The following is a 25171-nucleotide window of genomic DNA, read 5'->3' as shown; positions in this document are numbered from 1 at the left end:
CTCATATTAACAATAGGGGTGTACATTGTAACAGATACCATTCTGTCAACTATCGTATCTTGACACATCTATTTTAGAGGTGCAGCGCTTGACATAACTCCTCTTTTAAAAGTAATACTACGCGAGAAGGAACGACTCGCATGCCAAGCTGCTCCCGCAAAACATATAACAAAGATGAATTCCCTCTGGAGTGCTAATACTTTTATTTTTAATCCAGAATTGGACAAGATTGTGATTGCCTTTGCAGCTTCCAAGACAGCATGTTTACCCTCTGCATCTGCTACGAAGCCTCGGATTTCATCCTTTCGTTCCCAAGGAAAGCTAAAGGTCAGTCCTTTCCATGGCAGTCAGCATCCAATAAGGCTTCCAAGCCCAGGACCAAACAGACCTGGGCTACAAGATGCCCACCTACCAAATCTAAGGACAAGCCTTCAGCCTGACGGGGTGGGCCTCTTCCTGGGGGCTCCCAGGGTGGGAGGCCAACTTCTTCAGTTCACCTAGTTCTGGTGTCAGACCACTTCAGACGCCTGGGTAAAAAAAGTGGTCTTCCACGGATATGCCCTCTCCTTCCTGAGGCTGCCCCCCCGCATTTCTTTTGCACAGGACCTCCATCGGACCCAAGCAAACCCTTGCTCCTCCAGAAAGCCATTTAGTCTTTACTGCTCTCAGGGGTAATAAATCCAGTCCCCTCATCACAGTGAGGGAAGGGCTATTATTCTACCCTTTTCTTGGTTCAGAAGCCCAACGGGTCTTATCTGCATATCCTCAACCTCAAGCCTCTGAACAAATTTATCAGGGTGCCCAGATTTAATATGGAAACCCTACTCTATATTGTCCTGGCTATGGAGCCTGGGGTCTTTATGGTGTCTCTGGATATTCAGGACGCTTACCTACATGTACCTATAGCTCCTTCTCATCAGCAGTATCTCCAGTTTGCTGTCCTACAGCAACATTACCAACTTCAAGAACTGCCTTTTGGGCTTCCTACAGCTCCTCGGGTCTTTACCAAGAACACGGTGGCCTATCTTCATCATCAGGGGATCAGACTGCTCCCATACTTGGATGATCTCTTGCTCTTAGCAAGCTCCCCAGATATTCTTCACCGCCATCTACAAGTAACCATTGCCTTTCTACAATCACAAGGTTGGCTGATCAACTGGAAAAAGCCTTCCCTGACCCTTCTCAAAGAATGGTACATCTGGGAGCCTTCCTGGACTCTCAGGCTCAGAGAATCTTCCTGACAGCAGACAAAATCTCTGTATTACAGCACTGAGTGTGCAGATTACTCCACAGTCACCAAATGTCAATTCACACTGCAGTGCAGACCTTGGGATCCATGGTATCCACCTTCGACATGGTGGAGTTTGCTCAATTTCACTCCAGGACCCTATAACACCTGATTCTCTCCAGGTAGAACGGGCTGCCACATCTGCTCAGATCCTAGATGATGCACATCTCTCCGGAGGTTTGCCTGTCCCTATCCTGGTGGCTACAGACGTCCCTCCTAAACAAGGGTCATCCCTTTTGGATCCCCAACTGATCACTCCTCACCATGCAAGCCTTCGTGGGTGGGGTGCAGTGACCGGCCAGCACTCCTTCCAAGGACACTGGACTCCGGCCGAGGTGATCTTACCAATCAGCGTCCTGGAACTCCAAGCCATTTACAAAACCCTCACTCTGGCTCAGGATATTCTTCAAGGCAGGCCAGTACAAATACAGTCTGATAATGTCACAGCAGTAGCCTACCTCAATCACCAAGGAGGCACTCAAAGTTGGTCAGCAATGGCAGAAGTGTCCCGCATTCTCACATGAGCCGAATGCCATATCCCAGCCATCTCCACAGTGTTCATCCCAGGGATTCTCAATTGGGAGGTGGATTTCCTCAGCCATGCAGCTCCTGGTGGACAAATGGGGTCTGCCAGACGTGGACCTCATGGCCTCACAACACAAACACAAGCTTCCAGTGTACGGGGCCAGGATGAAGGAACCTGATGCAGACTTTGTGGATGCATTATCTGTGAGGTGGACCTTCCATTTGGCATGCCTCTTTCCTCCAGTCTCCCTTCTCCATTGGGTTCTTCAGAAATTCAAGCAAGAGGGGGGTAAGGTCCTGTTGGTAGCTCCATCTTGGCCCAGGTGCCATTGGTACTCCGATCTTCAAAGACTCTCCATAGATGTTCCTCTCCAACTTCCTCTAGACCAAACCTGTTGTCTCAGGGTCCCTGACTACATCTGGACCTGGCCCGTCTGTCTTTAACGGCTTGGCTTTTGAGACATCCCTCCCAAGGTCTAAAGGGTTTTCTAGCTCTGTGGTCCAGACTATGCTCAGAGCGCGTAAACCGGCTTCTGCCAGGATTTATGACCAGGTGTGGTATACATATGTCCAGTGGTGTTCTACTAGAAACTATGACCCTCAGATTTTCAGGGTTTCTAGAATCCTTGCCTTTCTTCAAGCTGGATTGGATCTCGGACTCCGACTAGCCTCTTTGTGCACATCTCTGCACTGTCCATTTGGTTCCAGTGCAGAATTGCAAGGTGTTCTACGTATACAACCTCCCTTTGTCCCTCCTGTGATTCCGTTGGATTTGTCAGTGGTTCTCCACGCAGGAACCTTCATTCGAACCCCTGGATTCAGTAGATGTCAAATGGCTCACTGCAAAGTCTCTGTTTCTTCTGGCTATAGCATCTGCCTGTAGTGTAATGGATTTAGGGGCACTTTCCTATCACTCCAATTTCTAATCTTTCATCCGGACAGTGCTGTTCATCGAACGCACCCTGGCTTCCTTCCCAAGGTGGTCTCTCATTTGCACCTCAATAAGGAAATTGTGGTTCCAGCCTTTCAATCAACAGACCTCTCGGCAGGTGAGGCCTCTTTGGATGTGGTCCGTGCTCTGAAGATCTATGTGGACCATACTAGTTCCATCAGGAAATTGGACTCTCTCTTTGTCCTATATGGATTCCACAAGAAGGGATGGCCAGCTAACAAACAAACTGACCAGATGGCTTCGCATGACTATCTTACAGGCTTACATGCAGACTGGCCTTCCTGTGCCGGCTACAGTATCTGCTCATTCTACTTGTTCTGTGGGTCCCTCGTGGACAGCCCGCCATGGCGCCTCTGCCAAACTATGCAAGGTGGCTATGTGGTCTTCTGTCCACACCTTTCTTAGGTTCTATGCCTTTGATACATTTGCCTCTCAGGATGCTTCCTTCAGGCGCCGGGTTCTCCTCTGCGCCCTTGAACAACTGCTTTGGGACATCCCCATTGTCTCCCTGTGGAGCCTTATGGACCCTGAAGAAGAGAAGTAGCGTTATGGTAAAACTTACCCTTGTTAGCTCTCTTTCTTCGAAGTCCATAGGGTCCACAGGGCATCCGCCCTGTCTCACCTGGCTTCTATGGGTTTCTTCCCTATGTCACTTGTTTCCTTATCTTTGTGAGAGTGTGATTCTTCAGTGTACCAGTCTTCCTTCTCTCCTATCCTGCTCCTGCCTTGGGCTTGTTAACAAAACTGAGTTACCTTCAGGCTGTGGGCGGGGTATAGGGGGAAGGACCAAAGCATACTGGAATTGAAAAAAGCTTTGCTGTTGGTGTCCGGTCCTCCAAGTACCACCTACACCCCATTGTCTCCCTGTGGACCCTATGGACTTTGAAGAAAGAGAGTTAACAAGGGTAAGTTTTACCATAGCTCTCCTTTTTGCATTGTGTCTGAAGGGATGTTCACAGGTACTGTCACATAATATAATACTACAGAACAATAAGTAAGTCTACATTATTCTTAGCTCTTGGTTCCTCTACAGAGCTATACTTTACTGGTAGGATCAATAGTTTTTAAAAGAAGTGGCTCTGTGTATTTATCCTACCTCATATGAATGTTGGAACTATAAAATAGGAGGTACTTGGGGTACAATCTTTTTCTGTGGATCCCTCTGTTCTAGACTTTATAAGGGAGAATCAGCCTCTGGTATTGAAACTAAAACATCATGCTCATTCCCAAAGGAACATCAAGCTGGTAATAGATAATGCATCCTAGTTTGCACAATAAATTCCTTCTTAAGAGAAAGAATCAAAAGTTTCTAATCTTTGGGGTCAATTCATTTACGGTATTTGTCCATTACAGTACCCTCTACATCACTGATTTTCCTGCATACCTCTATGGGGTACAAAGAAAAAGAGGTGATGTGCCGTTCAGGAATGGCACATTGCCAGCATCACTCTTTATTGAATGGTTCCTTTTGTATTTGTGTTTGCAATTTCGTCCTCCTTACTCACCCCTTTGTAGACAAGATTTGTTATTTTAGATGAATCAAAAGTTATTTCATAACAGTTTTATTACATTCATAGGTATTCATACAGTGGGTTGCTCTATTCAAAATGTTATTAAAATAGGGGCTAATTCAGCATTGCACGTATGTGTAATGCTGAACGCAGATACCCGATCATCGGGAATCTGAGCTGCGCAAGACCAGTTCTGCGAATGTACAGAACGGGTCCTGCATCATCACACGCAGCCCCTGTTATGCCTCTGCCTGTCAATCAGGCCGAGGCATTTAAGGGGCAGTGCGGTGGCAGAAGTGGCCGGCATTCCCGGAAATGGGCAGATGTCGGCTACATTTTCTGGGACTGGCAAGGTCAGGGGCTGCATCCACGAACGCAGTTTCCTGGACTCGCAATGCGGTCAGCTTGAGTAAGCCCCCATAATCTTTCTACCAAAATATTGCAATATCGTTATGTAAAGTCTTGACAGAGGTAACGCGAACATTGACAATAACTGTCACTACAGTCTGCTGAGTTTATCAATGGCATCTGCAATCCCTGAATATCTTACAAATATTTCACATGATTTTTCAAATTAGTCTGCTGGTGATTCCCCAGTGCTTACGTTTACAAGGGTTTATCTTAGTCCAATTTGAGGGTGTACTAAAAGCATTTTTCACTTCATTTAACAGATGATATATAAATGCTGCTAGATTATTCTTAATGGGATCTTAATGGGATAGCCAATGTGCCTTACCACAAAGCCTCTCTAGCTTCAATACTTAAAGCAGCAATCAGACACTGATTATTATCCTCAAGTCAGGTTTACAATATTAGAACACAATAATTGCAGAGCTTACGTAAATAAAAGACAATTTGGGTAAAAAAACAAAAGTCTTCAATACCACATAAAAATACAGAACTGTACAGTACAGAAAAATAGAATACATATGGTAACAAAAGGGTATGCAGTCAGGAAGCCAACGGTCGAAATGCCGACTGCCGGCTTCCCGACTATGCAATCCCGACAGGGGACTAATAATAGGCGTTGAAATCCCGACACCTATCATTATCCCTACGCCAGGTGCCTGACGCCCGGCATACCGAACGAAAGTAAGCCGGCCGGCGGCCCCGGACAGCTGTGTGGGGGGGGAGGGTTAGGTTAGGAGCTCCCGGAGGGGACTTAGGGTTAGGCACCCCCCCCCGGGGGGGTTGGGGTTAGGCTAGGGGAAGGGGGAGTTAGGTTTAGGCACTTACGGTGGGGGTTAGGGTTAGGCACCCCTAAGGGAGGGTCAAGGTTAGGGGGGGAGAGGGTTAGGTATAGTTAGTTTACTTACCCATCGGGATCTTCACTGTTGCCGGTCTTCCGGAGATGGGATTTGAACCGCCGGACCTATTCATACGGATCCCTAACAAAACATGTAAAGCTAACTCTGTCTTTTCACATTTTAGTTATTTTCTTGTCTCCTGAATCTCAAATAACCAGCGATATTTAATAAATTTTGTGGGCCTCTTATGGTGAGTGTATCTGCTCACTGCACCTAGAAAAAGTGGCACATATTTGGCTACTCTCCTGAAAAATATCCAGGAGACTCCTGAGAGAGTAGACCAATTTCCTGGAACCCAGAGGGTTTGATAACAGGATGTACAGTGTATTGTGTCATTAAGCTCTGCTTACACTGTGTGATGACATGATTCATGGCACAGTACAGGGGGGGACAGGACCACAGTGACAGGACTCATTTTGTCATACCCCACTAAAGTTACATTTGGATTTCCTCTCTACACATCTTTCTGAGGAAAGGCATACAATGTCAAATAGTGAGTGAAGATTATATGAGACTAGGGCATGCTTGCCGACTTTCTGGCTGCCTACTCTGATAGGGGGCAGTCAAGGTGTTGCTGCAGGGGGCGTGGTGGCAGCAATAGTGGGCAGTGCGGGGGCGAGCCCAATTCAAGGTTCGTACACTCAAAAAAAGCCCTCACCCATTCCTCTCCCATTTACATCCCTGACCTCATCTCCCTTCACTCTCCCGTCTGCCTTCTTCGCTCAACAAATGCATGTCGCCTCTCCTGCCAACTGATTACTTCCTCCCACTCCCGTCTCCAAGATTTTGCTTGTGCTGCTCCCCACCTCTGGAACTCTCTCCCTCTTCCTATCAGACTCTCCACCTCTCTACATCTCTACAATCCTTCAAATGGGTTCTCAAGACCCACTACTTCATCAAAGCCTTCCAGCTCTCATCCTAACCCACTGCTACTTGCTCCTTCCTCCCTGTCTACCCCAATGGTGTCGCACCTGTTAGTCTGCTCTGCCCCTTTAGAATGTAAGCTCTCACGAGCAGGGCACGCTACCATTTTGTGCTACTCCTTATACTGTCATCTACTCCTCACTCGGGCGCCTAACACCTGGTTGCTTATACCCTGTTGCTTATTTGAGGGTCATGATCACTAATGCAGCAATGATTATAAACCTTGTCTTTGTCCTACTTTGTATTGTACTATAAGTCACTTATTGCTTGTTCACTTATTTGTCTATCTACAGTTGTGCACTGGAAAACACCTTTAGATGAATGGGAAAGCTGTGTCATGAATAATGACATAAATTAATAAAACAGTATAGACACTGGTAAAATAATAAGAAAATAACCAGGCCCAGTAGTAGACAGAGTGAGCTGGCAGGAAGGGTATGCTAGGGCGCTACACCAATATACATCCTCCAACCAGCACTATTCACAAGCACATTTACTACAGCTTACAGTGGCTCTTGGCTCAGTCCATGATGGACCAGAGCAACACTAGTGAATTTCTAGTTTTTACATCTACATTACCGTTCAAAAGTTTTACAACAACCCCATATACCAATTTTTTTTAAAAATGTAGGCAATTCATGTCAGTGAATAACATGAAATGGTAAAAAGGTAAGAAGTAAACTGCTAGAGGCTAAACTTTTTTTTTTTAGGGTACAAAAAACTGTAAAAGAATGTCAAGTTAGTAAAAAATGGAGGATGTTATTACAATTGCCCCACCTAAGGTGTTAGATTCATCTGAGGGTCTTCTTCTATCTTATGTGGCGAGGGTACATCACATTGGCCCAGATGGATCTGCCTCTTATACAAGGCCCCGACCGGTAATTGCAAAGTACTTACATGGCATAAACAGATTTAGCGGTCACAAAGATAATGCTAATATACATAAAAGAATATTAATTTTCAGTGCAGACTAGTAAGAATAACATCTTGTACAGAATATACAATATATGTATATATAATATGGATGGCACTCCCAATAATACTTGCAAATAATCCTGGGTGCCTTCCGTGGGAAAAAAACGTAGCTATCCCAATATGCACGACAGAACAGCGGCACTCCAGTATAAACAGGACACATAGGCAGGCTTAGTAATTGACGTTTCGATGCTTTATTGCATCATTTTCAAGATACAACATATACAATACAAATGCACTTACTTATACCCATTACGACACCTCGTGTATCCCTGCGGCTTCCGGGTCCGGCCAAAGAGCGCCCACATGTGACGTCATCAGCGCCACCCCTGTTGCCGTGGTTACCAAGTGAAAGCTAAAAACAAAGAATAGCAGCATATTACAATCTTATACAAAATCTTCACTAGCGATCTATACAAGGTATTCACTAGCGATCTAACTTACTATAATACCTATTCAAAAAATATATCAAAACACATTGATTTTAATGTAAAGGAGAATTTGACACAAATAAAACTACAATAACTAGTTCTCCACATAGCAGATCGAGACACACATACAGAAAATGTATACAACATATTTAATAGTCCAACATAATCCAACTAGGACTTCAACTCCTACATTCAATACTATATATCCGGACGGACATCTGTGGAAATGGTTAAATGATTGAGCCAAAGATCACCATAAGGATGAAAAGATATATTTCATCCCTCAAAAGCATGACAGAAAGTTGCAGTATCTTATGCTAATAATCACAAGAAGCAGTGTAGCCCTAGATTCTCATTTAAGCCCCTTGGCTGTAGTGTACCTAATTTATGAATCCAGCGCGATTCACATTGGAGTAGTTTCTGTGATCTATTACTACCCCGATTTAAAGGCGGCAAATGATCGATGATAATATATCTCATGGCAGACAAATTATGTCCCGCCTCCAGCAAGTGTCTTGCCACCGGCTGGTCACTAGAGCCCGATGTTATTGCTGCTCTAATGGCCGACCGGTGTAAGGCCATTTACTCTCTCAAAGTTCGATCAGTCTTGCCAATGTAACTAAGCCCACAGGGGCAAGTGATCATGTATACCACGAATTTAGTGGTATATCCTACTCGATATCAGATGGTATATCGTTTACCGCTATGTGGGGAAAGAAGCTGTATTTAAATATCTATAGGTTAAGCAATTCAAACATTTATAGCAACCCATTTTAGTTTTTAAAAATTGTTGTTGCTGCTTACTTTGTAATTGACTAATGTCTGTTTTTACTACCCAATCACAGATATAGACAGGTGTATGCCTTTCAAAATCATGTCCAATCAACTGAATTTACCACAGGTGGACTAAAATTAAGCTGTAGGAACATCTCAAGGATGATCAATGGAAACAGGATGCACCTGAGCTCAATTTTGAGCTTCATGGCAAAGGCCGTGAATACTTATGTACATGTGATTTTTTAGTGTTTTTTTTTTAATCAAATTTGCAAAACTCCCAAAAAAATTTTATTAACGTTTTCATTATGGGGTACAGGACCTCATTCAGAGCCGGTCGCACAGAGCGTGCGGTCGGTCTGAATGAGGGGAGGACGTCTTGAATTTTCAAGACGTCCTCCTTTGCGGTGGTGAGGCTGTGGGTTAACACCCACAGCCTTACGACCGCCTAAGGTGATGGTCGCGATGGTCAAGACCATCGCGACCATCGGGCTTACGACGAGACCCTAGGGTAGGGTCTCCCTTGTCGTAAGCCCCGGAGAGCTTTCGGCTCTGTCTGAGCTGGAAGCTCTCCACTGACATCACTAGTGATGTCAGTGGGGCCGCCACCAAACGGTAGGCGTTCCCATGGGAACGCCCCCGTTTGGGCTGCCACCCCCCCGGCCTGCCTTCCAAATGGGGCGAGCTGTCAATCAACATCGACAGCTCGCCCCCTTTGGATCGAGACCCGCTACGACCGGCGCTGACGGTCGTAGCGGGTCTCACGCGTGCGCACGACGGCGCCGGCGTCGTCGTGCGCATGCTCTGTGGGGGGCCATCGACCCGGTCCGAGTGTATCGGTGCTAGCGACCGGGTCTGAATGACCCCCACTGTGTGTAGAATTTTGAGGACAAAAATTAATTTATTAAATTTTGAAATAAGGCTGCAACATAACAAAATGTGGAAAAAGTGAAGCATTGTGAATACTTTCCGGATGCACTGTATGTATATATATATATATATATATATATATAATACTTTTGCAAGGCACTGTGTATATATATATATATATATATATATATATACATTGCAATGCAGCATTCCCAGTTTTAATTATATACCTTGATAGTGTAAAAGCTTCCAATCACTACATACATTAGACAATTACTGTATATAAAAAAACCAGCATTAAGCAGAATCCAAATATATTGTGGCTTCAATTCTATAAAATACTCATAGAATTCAAATCTAGCTAGGTCATGCTGACATTGTAACCATCTCTGCCAGATTTGGTCGAACTTGGATTCAACTTTTCAAATATCATTCACGGGATATGGTGATATTTACTAGGGCAACCCACATTAGAAACTCTGGATCTGTAGTAGCCATCCATGCCCTCACACTACAGACCCTGGCCAAGGTGCAAAGAGTAAGAATGTATTGCCTAGTGTATTTGTCAAAAACATCCTCAGCCAATGTACCAAGTGTTCAAACTGGCGGAATTAAAATAGACTGGGTTATATCTGAGGAAGTAATGAGAATCTGAGATTTTTAACATGTTGTATTTTCCAGATTCCCAAGAAATTGCTGGATCGGAACGTAGATCGGATCGGCATCGGGGGATTATCATGGAATTGCCTGGCAGATGTATGGCCCGCATTAGACTTTCACATGAAAGATTGGATTCTAAATGATTATCATAAAGTACTTTAGTTATGCGGGCTATACATTTGCAGGGCAATTCCCTGATGGTGATGAATGGACATTTGCTGTTCCTTTGCCGAATTTCTGTATGTAGATGTGACCATTTCACTGAGTAAATTTCCACCTCTTTTTTTTATTATTCTCTTTGTTCTGTTTTATATATGTTGCCTAAGACAAAACTGTTGATATCAGTACACACTCCAATATGCTATTGGTGCTTGCTACATATTGTGTAGGGTTAGGGGAAAAAAATGGAGTTTGCAGTATTGTGCTTTGGTTTATCTTTTGCTTTGGGATCTCTTTTTCTCTTTCCCCCCGTGGGGGCTCCTGGTGAAAGGCTTTCTCTGGAGGCTGGGACGGAGAGGTGCTGGTATTGTTGACATTACTTCTTCCCTCATGTTTCTCCAAACTAGGGTAGGATAATTATAGCAGACACTGATCACTCTACACCTCATACACTGCATAGGGAACAGTTGAAACTTATATCCTGGAATGTTGGAGGCCTACATTCCCCAATGAAATAGAAGTGTATAGTTAAACATATGGAAAAGTTTTGCCCTGACATGACCTTACTACAGGAAATGCACTGGGAGGAGGTTGGTAGGTCTCCTTTGAAAGCACCATGGATTAAGGATTGTGATGTGGCGAATTTTCATAAAATGACCAGGGGAGTAGCTATTATTTTACATAGGTCCCTTTAATATTCCATTTTGAACACAGTGATTGATGATAATGGTAAATACTTATAGATGTGTCCACATACATCTTACTCCTTGCACGTTAAACAGCCCTTCTAGTTGCGCCATACTGTGGTGTGACTTGGTAGCGCTGAGCGTCTTTTTATGCAACTTTTTACCCTCAAATACATCTTATTCGCAAAGTGATGCGAATAGGACACACAAGCAGCTTCTGCTGATTAAAATGCTACGTTAAAGTGTCACATTTCGCATGCTTATACCCCCGCAGTCACACACAGAATATAGGCATGCCGCATTTTAATCAGCAGAAGCTGCTTGTGCGTCTTATTTCCATCGCTTTGGGAATAAGACGCATTTGAAGGTAAAAAGTCACATGAAAAGACGCTCAGCACTACCGAGTCACGCCGCAGTCGCTGATACTGTAATGTAGCATTTCGCACGCAGATACACCCGCAGTCGCACACAGAATATAGGTATGCCGCATATCATTTTAATCAGCAGATCAGCGTGTGCGCCCTATTTGCATCACTTTGCGAATAAGACACATTATAGGTAAAACATTGCATGAAAAGACACTCAGCTCTTCCGAGTTGCACAGCCCTCATGCATTATGTTTAACAAGACTTGTAGCGCACGGAGGTAAGATGTGGACACATATGTAATATTTGGTGTGGAAATATGGGGTACTAAGTACACTTTGGATACTATATATGCCCCTAGTGTTACCACACATAATTCTAATTTTCCACTATTTTGGATGGGTGACTTTAATTTTGTAGAGCAGTGGTTCCCAAACTGGGCGCTGTTGCGCTCTAAGGTGCCGCACAGCACTTGAAGGGAATGCCACTGTTTGGTGGTCCAGTACCAAATTAAATTATTTATGGTCAATGTGATAGGTAAAACCTGTGGTGATGGCTGGCAATCATACAATAAGTGGACAAGCTGAAGCGCAGCCTTGTCCACCACCACATAAGTGAACCTAAGGATGACAGGTAAGCACAATTTACCAAATGTTATAATTTTTGCTGAATTTCTCAGTAAGAAACTTTTGGTTTGGGATGCCATGAAAAAACATGCTGACACTCTATGGCGTCGTGATTCAAGAAAGTTTGAGAACCACTGCTGTAGATCCTTTAGATAGTGGGCTTAGTTTCAGGGGCGGGGCTTAGCATCGGGGGGTAGCAGCAGTGGCCGGTCGGCGCATGCGCGGGGCACTGGTCACGGTATTTTTTTGCGAAAATATCGTGACTAGAGTGCAGAGGGGATTCGCAGGGACAGAGCTTTCTCGCAAGCTCTGTCCCTGCAAGGGATTTGTAGTAAATCCCTGTGATATTGCCTGAATTTGCAATGCGAATTCACTCGATAATATCACACTACAATCTGCATTACAAATGCGGATTGTAGTAAATAGAGCCCTTGGTCTCAGATTGATCTACTGTTCGCTTCACACAACTTGGTATATCTGGTTAAGGAGACAGACATGCATAACATCTTAGGGCCTGATTCAGACCCGCTCGCGAGCGCATAGCGCTCGTAAGCGGGTCGATGGCCGGGCAGTGCGCACGCGCGGCGTGTGTGCGAGCCCCGTAGCAAGTAAATTTTCACTCGCTGCAGGACTCACTACAAGACAGGGTGGCTGTCGATCGTGATTGACAGCTTGCCCGATTTTGTAGGCGTGCAGGGGGGGTGGCTGGACAAACAGAGGTGTTCCTGAAGAAACGCCTGCCATTTGTGGGCGGCCCTATTGACATCACCCGTGATGTCAGTAGTGAGATTACTGCTCTATTAGAGCAGGAAGCTCACTGGGGCTTGCAGTGGACTAGACCCTACCACAAGGGTCTCGTCGCAAGCTCGATGGTCGTGACCATCGTGACCATCACCTGGCAGCCCGCTAAAGCTGTGGGTGGTCACCCACAGCTTAGAGAGCGGCCTGGAGGCCGGCCAAAAAATAAGAAACAGGCCGCCCTGATTCAGAGCAAGTGCTCACAAAGAGAGTCCGGCTCTGAATCAGGGCCTTAGTGTCTGACCATGCTACTGTATCTATAAGCCTAGAGTTGGGATTCTCCACTACTAGGTCCTGCCTTTGGCGCTTCCCAATGCATATTTGTAAAACTTTGGGCTCTATTTGCTACAATCCGCATTTTAAATGCAGATTGTAGTGTGATATTACCGACTGAATTCACATTGCGAATTCAGGCAATATCACAGGGATTTACTAAAAATCCCTTGCAGGGACAGAGCTTGCGATAAAGCTCTGTCCTTGTGAATCCCCTCCGCACACTTATCACGGTATTTTCGCAAAAAATACAGTGACAAGTGCCAACGCATGCGCCGACCGACTGCCGCTAAGCCCCGCCCCCGATGCTAAGCCCTGCCCCACGCGATCATGGACCCCCCGCGACCCGCCCTCCCTTAATTACACTTACCTGCAGTGATCGGTGCCTCGGTAATATCCTCCGTGGCTCCGGTCAGCTGACATCCCATCCTGCACTGGGACTCGGTCAGCTGACAACCGGGCCCCAGTGCAGACATCACCGAAGCCCCGATCACCGGTCCCTGCACTCAGGTAAGTTTTCTTTTTACAGTGTATCAGCGTGTGGTCTGTTTAGACCACACAGCTGATGACTGGGGTCGGCTCCGGGCTCTGCTCTGCCCGTTAGAGCAGAGCAGGAGTCCGGTAACCGGGGAAGACCCTGGATAACGCCACCTCCAGGTGGCGTTATTATTACAGGGCTTTCTCCGGTATTTTTTCACTATTTATAGTAGGGGTGAGCGGGTTCGGATTTCTGAAATCCGAACCCCCCCGAGCCCCCCCGATCCGAGTCCGATCCGAGTCAGGCTCGACTTTTCCCGCCTGACTCGGATCTGAAATCGAGGCAAAACGTCATCATCCCGCCTTCCGAGTCTCGCGGGTTTTGGATCCTATATAAGGTACCCGCGTCGGCGCCATTTTCTCACTCGGCTGTGGACAGTGAAGAGGGAGGGTGGGAGTTAGGGCTGTGTAGTGTAGTGTAGTGCTGCTGTTGTCCACTACTTCAAAGTCCATAGGGGCTGGCTGTGTTGTGCTGTGCTGCTGTTGTTAATAGGGGCTGTGTCCACTACTTCAAAGTCCATAGGGGCTGGCTGGACTGTGTTGTGCAGTCAGTTCTCCATAGGGGCTGTGTCCACTCCAAAGTCCTGTGCAGTGTCCCAGTCCTAAAGGAGTGCTGTAGTGTTGTCCAGGGGGTGCTCTGTCCATCAGGGGTGCTCCCCCCAAGTGCTAAAAAAATAATATATTTTCTGTGTTTGTGAATTGTGTGCGCAGTAGCCGCACGTGCATCAACAAAGTAGTGCCAAGCGTGCGCCTGTGTCATAAGTAAAGGGCCGGCTGGCTTGACCGTTAAAGGGTGCTGTAACCCCCGAAAGTACACTCCAGTCCAAACCAAAAAAAAATTATTTTCTGTGTTTGTGAATTGTGTGCGCAGTAGCCGCACGTGCATCAACAAAGTAGTGCCAAGCGTGCGCCTGTGTCATAAGTAAAGGGCCGGCTGGCTTGACCGTTAAGGGTGCTGTAACCCCCGAAAGTACACTCCAGTCCAAACCAAAAAAAAAATTATTTTTTGTGTTTGTGAATTGTGTGCGCAGTAGCCGCACGTGCATCAACAAAGTAGTGCCAAGCGTGCGCCTGTGTCATAAGTAAAGGGCCGGCTGGCTTGACCGTTAAGGGTGCTGTAACCCCCGAAAGTACACTCCAGTCCAAACCAAAAAAAAATTATTTTCTGTGTTTGTGAATTGTGTGCGCAGTAGCCGCACGTGCATCAACAAAGTAGTGCCAAGCGTGCGCCTGTGTCATAAGTAAAGGGCCGGCTGGCTTGACCGTTAAGGGTGCTGTAACCCCCGAAAGTACACTCCAGTCCAAACCAAAAAAAAAATTATTTTCTGTGTTTGTGAATTGTGTGCGCAGTAGCCGCACGTGCATCAACAAAGTAGTGCCAAGAGTGCGCCTGTGTCATAAGTAAAGGGCCGGCCGGCTGGCTTGACCGTTAAAGGGTGCTGTAACCCCCGAAAGTACACTCCAGTCCAAACCAAAAAAAAATTATTTTCTGTGTTTGTGAATTGTGTGCGCAGTAGCCGCACGTGCATCAACAAAGTAGTGCCAAGCGTGCGCCTGTGTCATAAGTAAAGGGCCGGCTGGCTTGACCGTTAAAGGGTGCTGTAACCCCCGAAAGTACACTCCAGTCCAAACCAAAAAAAAATTATTTTCTGTGTTTGTGAATTGTGTGCGCAGTAGCCGCACGTGCATCAACAAAGTAGTGCCAAGCGTGCGCCTGTGTCATAAGTAAAGGGCTGGCTGGCTTGACCGTTAAAGGGTGCTGTAACCCCCAAAGTACACTCCAGTCCAAACCAAAAAAAAATTATTTTCTGTGTTTGTGAATTGTGTGTGCAGTAGCCGCACGTGCATCAACAAAGTAGTGCCAAGAGTGCGCCTGTGTCATAAGTAAAGGGCCGGCTGGCTTGACCGTTAAAGGGTGCTGTAACCCACAAAGTACACTCCAGTCCAAACCAAAAAAAAAAATATTTTCTGTGTTTAGCCGCACGTATATATCAAATCGATATAACATAAATGGAGGACCAAACTTTCTCCGATAAAAATAAAATAGAGAAAGATCAAGAACCACTTTCTCCTAGTGCTGAAGCTGCTGCCACTAGTCATGACATAGACGATAACATGCCATCAACGTCGTCTGCCAAGGCCGATGCCCAATGTCATAGTAGAGGGCACATACAATCCCAAATGGCAAAGTTCAGGAAAATGACCTTGAAAAAGACATTTAAATCAGCTGAAGAGAAACGTAAACTTGCCAATATGCCATTTACGACACGGAGTGGCAAGGAACGGCTAAGGTCGATCCCTAGTATGTTCATGACTAGTGGTTCAGCTTCACATGACGATGGAAGCACTCCTCCCACTAAAAAAATCAAAAGAGTTAAGCTGGCAAAAGCACAGCGAAGAACTGTGCTTTCTAAGAAGATATCACAAATCCCCAAGGAGAGTCCAAGTGTGGTGGTGGTTGCGATGCCTGACCTTCCCAGCACTGGACGGGAAGAGGTGGCTCTTTCCACCATTTGCACGCCCCCTGCAAGTGCTGAAAGGAGCACCCACAGTCCACTTGCTGATATGCAAATTGAAGATGTCACTGTAGAAGTACAACAGGATGAGGATACTGGTGTAGCTGGCGCTGAGGAGGAAGTTGGCGAGGAGGATTCTGATGGTGATGTGGTTTGTTTAAATCAGGCTCCGGGGGAGACAGTTGTTGTCCGTGGGATGAAAAAGCCCATCACGGTCATGCCTGGGCAGAAGACCAAACATTCCACCTCTTTGGTCTGGCAATATTTCTATCCAAATCCGGACAACAACTGTCTTGCCATATGTACCATATGTAAAGGTGAAATAAGTAGGGGTAGGGACGTCAACCACCTAGGAACATCCTCCCTTATACGGCACCTGCAGCGCGTTCATAAAAAGTTACTGTCAAGTTCAGAAACTTTGGCTCAGACCGTAAGCAGTCCAGGGACACCTAAATCCCGTTGTCCTGTTGTATCCAAGCGCCTGCAAACCACACCGTCAACTCCCTCCTCGTCAATTTCCTCCTTAGTCAGGATCGGAAGTAGTCCTGCAGGCCATATCACTGGCATGACTGACTCTCCTATCCGGGATTCCTCCGGAGGATCCTGCATTGCTACGCCTACTGCTGCCGCTGCTGCTGTTGCTGCTGCTGGGAGTCGTTCATCATCCCAGAGAGGAAGTAGGAACACCACTACTTTTACTAAACAATTGACCCTCCAACAGTCCTTAGCGAGGAGGATGAAGTACGACAGCAGTCATCCTGAAGCAAAACGTATAACTGAGGCCTTGACTGCTATGTTGGTGTTAGACGTGCGTCCGGTATCCGCCATTAGTGCAGTGGGATTTAGACAATTGATGGAGGTAGTGTGTCCCCGGTTCCAAATCCCGTCTAGATTCCACTTCACTAGGCAGGCGATACCGAGACTGTACAGAAACGTCAGAAAAAGTGTCCTCAGTGTCCTGAAAAATGCCGTTGTACACAATGACAACCGCCGCCGACAACCTCTTAGAGAAACTGAGGGAAATCATCGCCCAGTGGCTTACCCCACTTTGACTCTCCTGGGGATTTGTGATATCTGACAACGCCACCAATATTGTGCGGGCATTACATCTGGGCAAATTCCAGCACGTCCCATGTTTTGCTCACACAATAAACTTGGTGGTGCAGAATTTTCTGAAAAGCGACAGGGGCGTGCAGGAGACGCTTTGGGTGGCCCGAAAAATTTCTGGCCACTTTCGCCATTCAGCGACTGCGTGCCGAAGACTGGAGCGCCAGCAAACACTCTTGAACCTGCCCCGCCATCACCTGAAGCAAGAGGTTGTGACGCGGTGGAACTCAACCCTCTATATGCTTCAGAGGATGGAGGAGCAGCAAAAGGCCATACAAGCCTATACATCCACCTATGACATAGGCAAAGGAGGGGGTATGCACCTGACTCAAGCGCAGTGGAGAATGATTTCCGTGTTGTGCAAGGTTCTTCAGCCCTTCGAACTTGCCACACGTGAAGTCAGTTCAGACACTGCCAGCTTGAGTCAGGTCATTCCCCTCATCAGGCTTTTGCAGAAGCAGCTGGAGAAAGTGAAGGAGGAGCTAAGACGGAGCGATTCCGCTCGGCATGTGGGACTTGTGGATGAAGCCCTTCATTCGCTTTGCCAGGATTCCAGGGTGGTCAATCTGTTGAAATCAGACCACTACATTTTGGCCACCGTGCTCGATCCTAGGTTTAAAGCCTATGTGGTGTCTCTCTTTCCGGCCGACACAAGCCTGCAGAGGTGCAAAGACCTGCTGGTGAACACACTGTCAGCTGAAGCGGAACGTGACACGTCAACGGCTCCTTCTTCATTTTCTCCCGCAACTGGGGCTGCCAGGAAAAAACTTAGGTATCCTAAGCAACCCGCTGGCGGTGATGCAGGGCAGGCAGGACCAAGTTTGGACATCTGGTCCGGACTGAAGGACCTGGCAACAATTTCTGACATGTCTACTGTCACTGCATATGATACTGTCACCATTGACAGAATGGTGGAGGATTACATCGGTGACAGCATCCAAGTAGGCATGTCAGACAGTCCATACCTGTACTGGCAGGAAAAAGAGGCAATTTGGAGGCCCCTGTACAAACTGGCTCTATTTTACCTGAGTTGCCCCCCCTCCAGTGTGTACTCCGAAAGAGTGTTTAGTGCAGCCGGGAACCTTGTCAGCGAAAGGCGTAGGAGGTTGCTTCCACAGAATGTGGAGAAGATGATGTTCATCAAAATGAATTATCAGCTCTTCCAGGGAGACCAGCCTCCAGAAGGTACAGAGGGACCTGTGGTGGTGGATTCAAGTGGGGACGAGTTAATACTTTGTGAGGATGAGGATGTACACACTGAAGAGGGTGAGGAATCGGTGGATGAGGAGGATGAGGATGACATCTTGCCTCCGTAGAGCCAGTTTGTGCAGGGACACATTAATTGCCAGCTTGTTTTGTGGGGGCCCAAACGAACCAATCATTTCAGCCACAGTTGTGTGGCAGACCCTGGCGCTGAAATGATTGATTTGTTAAAGTGTGCATGTCCTGTTTATACAACATAAGGGTGGGTGGGAGGGCCCAAGGACAATTCCATCTTGCACCTCTTTTTTTCTTTGCATTATGTACAGTTTGGGGCCTAGTTTTTCTAACTGCCATCCTGTCTGCCACTGCAGTGTCACTCCTAGATGGGTCACGTGTTTGTGCCGCCCACTCGTGTCGCTTAGCATAGTCATCCAGCTACCTCGGTGCAACCTTTTGGACATAAAAACACTATTGTGAGGTGTGAGGTGTTCAGAATAGACTGGAAATGAGTGGAAATTAAGGTTATTGAGGTTAATAATAGCATAGGAGCAGAAAAACCTACAAATTCTGTGATTTTAGCTGTTTTTATGCTTTTTTTCAAAAAAATACAGATCCAAAACACAAAACCCAGAACCCAAAACACGGAAGGGTGGTTTTGGCAAAACCAATCCAGATCCAAAACACGAAGAAAGATCCAGATCCAAAACCAAAACACAAAACACGAAAAGTGGCCGGTGCACACCCCTAATTTATAGTAACTTTGGCCAGATCACATTTCCCATTACAATTATGGGAAATGTGATCTGCTTACTAAAAATAAATGATAATTAGGGCTTGGAGTAGAATTTTACAAATTCTATTCCAATTGCCCTTTAGTAACTTTAGGTGATACTAAAATAATGTGAAAAGGGTGTGAAAACACCCTTTTTCACTTTATTCTAGTAAAAATAATGTTAATTAATAGAGCCTTTTATCACTACTCAGTGGATGAACTATCTAGATGACAATATGGATTCCTGGGACAATCCTACAGTATTTTGGGGCGCTTCAAAGGCAGTCTTCAGGGGCAACATAATTGAATATGTTTCAAGACAACGTATGGAAACCGCAGCTGTATACTATATGACTCTTTATCTATTGGTGCCTACACACTATACGATGTGCTCACGATGCAATATCGTGAGCGATTTCCCTTGAACTCTCCCCGGCAGCTCCCAGGCTCTCCAGGACACGATATGGTGCTAAAAGTGTCCAATATGATTAAAGATCATTCTGCACAAAATCTATCTATTGCAGCAAATCGTTTATGAGATTGGAAAATTGTGCCTGCAGTAGGTAAGATCTGAAAATGCGATGAACGACCCACGGGTACATGCATCGGCATTGTGATCGTGAGTGGACACTCAAGATTTGGACATATTTTACACGATTTGTCGTTCCGTTGCGTCGAAATCGGTCGAATCGTGTAAAATATCGTCTAGTGTGTACGCACCTTAAGGCTAAGGTTTTCGCTCTTCGTACTTATACTAAGACTCCTACTGAGGCCTCCTATGCAGCTTATCTTTTGGCGCACAAGCTACTAGATAATCATTTACTATTCCAGGCTAAAAAAGATGTAATTTTTTTTTTTATGGGGAAATAAAGCTGGTTGCCCATTAGCTAATATATTGTGGCAAAGGTGGAAACAGACTTACATCACTGGTATACATGACCCTGACACCAATACCTTATCCACTTCCACCAAAATTATTAGAAATCAATTTTTTATGCTATTTTCTTTTTTATGCAAACTATTTTTATTATTGAAAAAGAAGCAAACAATTCCAAATGAAATACATATATATATAGAGTGTATACACATATAAACAATTGCTTAATCCATTTTGAATAGTACAAAAAATCATCAATATAAAAGTCACTTTTAAAATACAGAATATATCAATCAATAACAAAAAAGACTTCCTTCTTCATGTTTATTCTTTTTTTATTTTTCTTCTACTCTCTTTTTGTATGCTATTTTCATGTTTTGCATGATGCTCTAGTTTAAAAAAAAAAAAACATTTTTAAAAATCATGTAAATTCAGAGTTTCACAGTTACATTAAAAGTTTTTTTTATTTTCAGGCAACAAGCAAACTTACGCAGGGCAATTAAACTGAGGCTTGCCTGTGCCATGATGTACCGCTTGTGTATTACTGAAGACTGGAAGAAGGTCTCCAGTGTGTGGTGTTTATTTACCATGTTTCGCTATTAAAGGAATTGCCCTTGTAAATTTCTGGCTTAAACATACAGGAAGTTATTGCTTCAACATGTCATTGCTTAGTAAATAAGCCTCAATGGGCCTGATTCAGCTTGGATCGCAGTTACTAATACGCATGCAAGCTGCCGATTGCTGCGTACTGCACATGCATATACATTGCAGTGCACGTGTGCAAACCGGCCACTGCGGTCAGGACTGCAACTGCAGTGACTACGCAGAACCATCGCAGAGTGATTGACAGGAAGTGCTGTTTGTGGGTGGTGACGGGGGTGGTCGGAGAAATGCAGGCATGTCATTGCATTTAAATGCTGTTGCATGGGCGTGCATAAATTATCCACTGCGGTGCCGTACACAGCCTGAGGACTCACAGCGTGCGATGAGGTTAGCAATTCCTGAGTCAAGTCTGACCTTGTGCAACTGTACGTGAGGCTGCGATGAAACTCAATTGTACCGATGGTTTCGCGGTCTTGCTAAACATTACGGATGTGTGTAAGGTAAAGTGGGTGTCCTTATGTAGTACAGTGGCGGCATAGCGATCGCATTGGATTAACATACTATCGCAGCTGAACTGCGTGCGTAATCGCTATTGCATTCGCAGTTGCGATTGGTAGTGAATCAGGCCCCATGATAATGACTGTCATACATGCAGCATGAAGCATGATGGTCTGGGGCTCTCATGCTGGATCCTCAGTTGGTGACTTGCACAAAGTGACTGACACCCTAAACCAAAATGGCTACCACAGCATTTTGCAGCTCTGTGACATTCCCTCTGGTCTACACCTAGATGGTCAGGGGTTCGTCATACAGCAAGATAATAAAACATATATACATCCAAGCTATGTCACAACTCCCTTCCAGGAAATCAAGACTGTAGGCTTCAAATCACGGAATGGCCAGCACAGTCTCCAGACTTAAATTCACTGACCTGGTTTGGGATGTACTGAGCAAAAGGGTGAAATCAGAGCAACCTACAAGTACAACACATTTGTGGGAACTTCTGCAACAGAGTTGGGAAGAACTTCCAGAACAATATTTGATTTCCATTGTATAAAAAGTGCCACCAGTGTGTTTGGCGGTTATATCTGCAAAAGGTGCATACTGTACTATGATGAGTCAAACATTTAGATTACATTTTGTAAAACAAAATGAATCTATTATTTATTATTTAACTCTAATTCTTTATTTGTTCTAAGCCTTAATATTAGAGTATATTGAGATAAAAAACTGCGTAAATTTAAATAAACACTGAAAAAGATAGTGTGCTGTAAAACTGGCAGTGTGCCACAAGACCATGGGGGTGATTCTCAGGTGTACAAGGCATCAACGGGTGCAAGTGGCCAATGATTCCCTCTGCACATGCATCTGAGACGCACTGCAGATGTTACCGCACAGAGACGCAGATCGGAATAGCATGGAGATCCATGCAATTTCTGTGGCTGCTTCTGGGCGGTAACTGGGGAAGGGGGGGAGGGGTGGCTAACAGATGCAGGAGTGTCTCAGGCATGTCAGTGTCAGTCAGTGTGTCTAAACACGCAGTTGCACCATGGTCAGTCAGACATTCTATGCCTAGCAGGTGCAATGTTTGCACATCGGCGGCAGCCAGTGGGCATCTCAATAGGACTCAAATTGGCTGCGGCGACTCATGACATCATGACACCTCTCCCATTGCCCACTGCGGGAGCCGGAAGATGGAGAGGCTCCTGCAATGGGCGCAGCAGCAGCTAATGAGAGTCTGTCAGACTCTCATTTGCTGCTAATCAAAACAAACACACAGCTGCCGAAGCCGACGGCTGTGTGATTGTCACTTGTGTAGCGCTGACCGAACTTCGTCCGGTCAGCGCTACACACGCGGTGCAGTCTGTGGCACAGTGAGACAGACTGCCCATGGCCCGCGGCCTGCATGACGTTGCGGCCCGGGGGGCACATGGCACCCTGCCCCCCGGCCCAGCCCGCCACTGGCAGCTTTACCATAAAGATGAAGTAGCGGAAGCACCAAAAGATTCTACCGCAACTGCGTCCACCTCTAAATTTCTCCCCATATCTTTTTGACAAGAAAAGGGACATCATCCGAATAGTCATGTTCACGCATGTAAACCAAACAAATGAAAGAACTCCTACAATTACTATTAATATTGTTACTCTATCATGATCCAAATCAACTGGATATCTAGGTCGGACATCTACTTGGTTTTGCAGAAAGACTCTTAAATACAGACCTACCCTCCCCCCTCTTTCTACGTATGCTACTTTTCTCTATATGGCTTAAAGGCATTAAAGATTGTTAATTTAACCTCCTGTGCATATTTCATTGGGTCTGATTCAGCAGAGGACGGAACTGCAAAGTCGCACACAACCAACTTTGCAATTCCATCCTTGCTAAAATGCAAAAGTGTCTGACACCCCCTGCTCGGTCTGTCACCACAGCGTTGGGGACGAGGTCGCAGCCTTGGATCACCATCGCTACCATCGGTCGCAATGTTGGACAGCAACAGCCAATTGAGTAATTCTCAGCTTAAGCAGGCTGGATGGCATGAGAGGCCAGGTATCTGCTTGCACTCCCGTTTCTGGGAACGCAAGCCGTCCCTGCCCCGCAAACGCTTCTGCGTGTCAATCAGGCAGAGGCATAGCAGGACCTGCAAGCAATATTGCAGGACCTGTTCTGCACATGCGATAATCAGGAATCTGCGTTCAACAACAGTTAAGCGTCCTCTGTTGAATCAGGCCTTTAACCTTTGTCAGAACAACCTACTAGTAGCTTCACCCTGACCCCATAGTTGCCTACCCTCCCGATTTCTGCGGGAGACTACCGGATTACTGAGGAGTCTCCCGCTGCCCCGAAATGTTAACTAAAAACCCCAGATTCCTTACTGCACCGTCAGGTATCCAGACTGCGCATGCGCGAGTCTGGGTGGGATGGGGCTTCGATGAGAGGACATCAGATCGTGTAACGTTGGGATTCTGTACAGTCCGGCTAGCATGCTAGCCACAACTCCCCCGAGTACCTTCTCATAGCTCCTGCACTCTCCGTAAATGGGAACTGTGCTGAGCAGCAAAGGGAGCAGCAGACACCACAAGACTCGCAAGAGTCGCAGCTGAAGACTCAAACCTGAGCTGACCGTGCTGTTTGCCAGGAGGGCATATTGCTGTTATGCTGGGGCAATAACTAGGCAGTTACTAAGGGATTGGCTGCTTTTCATAATGTAGTTACTATAATGTCACATGGAAAGTATAGATTGCTTTAGCATCACTCCCTCCTTCTCTCTGTCCAGACCTACACACATGCCCCAAGAAGACTTCTCTCTCCTCTTCCTTCTCTGGTTGTTGGACAGGCTCAATATAGTGCTGTTCCAAATTACAGCTCATTTAACCCCAGCCCTGATCCTGCTATCACACAGGCTTCTGTTTGTATCTTGCAATTTATTATTATTACATTTTATTTATAGGGCACCACAAGTGGTCCGCAGCGCCGTACATACAGAACGTTACATTACAATACAGTAACCAAAATATAAACAGAACACAAGTAACAATTAGCAACATAATTCTCCATACACAGTACAGCTCTGAAGGTGTAGGCTGTCATAGAAGTGCTAGAGAAGAAGGTTGTGAGACAGTGAGGAGGAGGACCCTGCTCCTAGGAGCTTACAATCTTACAATCAAGTTTCACTTGAGTTGTATACACTGTTCTCAAGTAGCATATGTTCCAGCAGTCAGTGTTCAGTGCTCTCCCTAATCAGGTAATAGTGGCTGTATGTACTATACAGTATGGTTGTGCTGTGGGAAACAGTCCGGAAGCCGGCGGACGCAATGCCGACCGCAGGCTTCCTGACTGCTGAATCCCTGGAAAGTGTTAAATGATAGGTGTCGAAATCTCGACGCCTGTCATTTTACCTACGCCGTGAGACCAGCATCCCAATCGAAGGGATGTCGGGCGCGGACAGCAAGGGGTAGGTATAGGGCTCCCGGGGGGGACTTAGGGTCAGGCTAGGGGAAGGGGGGGTTAGTGTTAGGCACCCCCCTGGAGGACTTAGGTCTAGGCGGCGGGGAAGGGGGGGTTAGGTTTAGAGTGACACTTAGAGGGTGGATTAGGGTTAGCCACTTGGGGGAGAGGTTAGGTTTAGGCACCCCTAAGGGAGGGTTAGGGTTAGGGGGTAGAATAGGTTAGTTTATACTTACCTTCCAACATTCGGGATTTCCACCTGTGTCGGGCTGCCGCTGCCGGGATTTGAACCGCCAGCCGATTCCTTGTGTTGTGGTAGGTCAGCATTCACAGCACTGACCTATATTCCATGAGAATATCAGAGATTGTAATTTGTTATTTTCTGTTACTTAACCAAGCACATGCTTAACCGCGTACATTGGAGGCCATACTCTGACATAAATTCTGCATCTAGTATAGGGCTGGTGCAAGTTCTAGTGGACTGCC

General features: G+C 46.0%; 1 long non-coding RNA gene across 1 annotated transcript in view; it reads right to left on the bottom strand.

Annotated features, from left to right (window-relative positions):
- The window catches only part of LOC148524780 (uncharacterized), a 60098-nt gene that overhangs the window by 19041 nt on the left and 15886 nt on the right, over positions 1-25171 (bottom strand). The window contains exon 2 of the long non-coding RNA XR_015878352.1: positions 7726-7837. This is a non-coding gene — a long non-coding RNA (uncharacterized LOC148524780). The remainder of the gene's footprint in view (positions 1-7725; positions 7838-25171) is intronic.

This window comes from Taudactylus pleione, unplaced genomic scaffold (genome assembly GCF_031769625.1).
Source record: "Taudactylus pleione unplaced genomic scaffold, aTauple2 ptg000116l, whole genome shotgun sequence".
NCBI lineage: Eukaryota > Metazoa > Chordata > Amphibia > Anura > Myobatrachidae > Taudactylus > Taudactylus pleione.
Note: the sequence above shows the minus strand (reverse complement) of the source record. Positions and strands in the feature narration are given on the sequence as shown.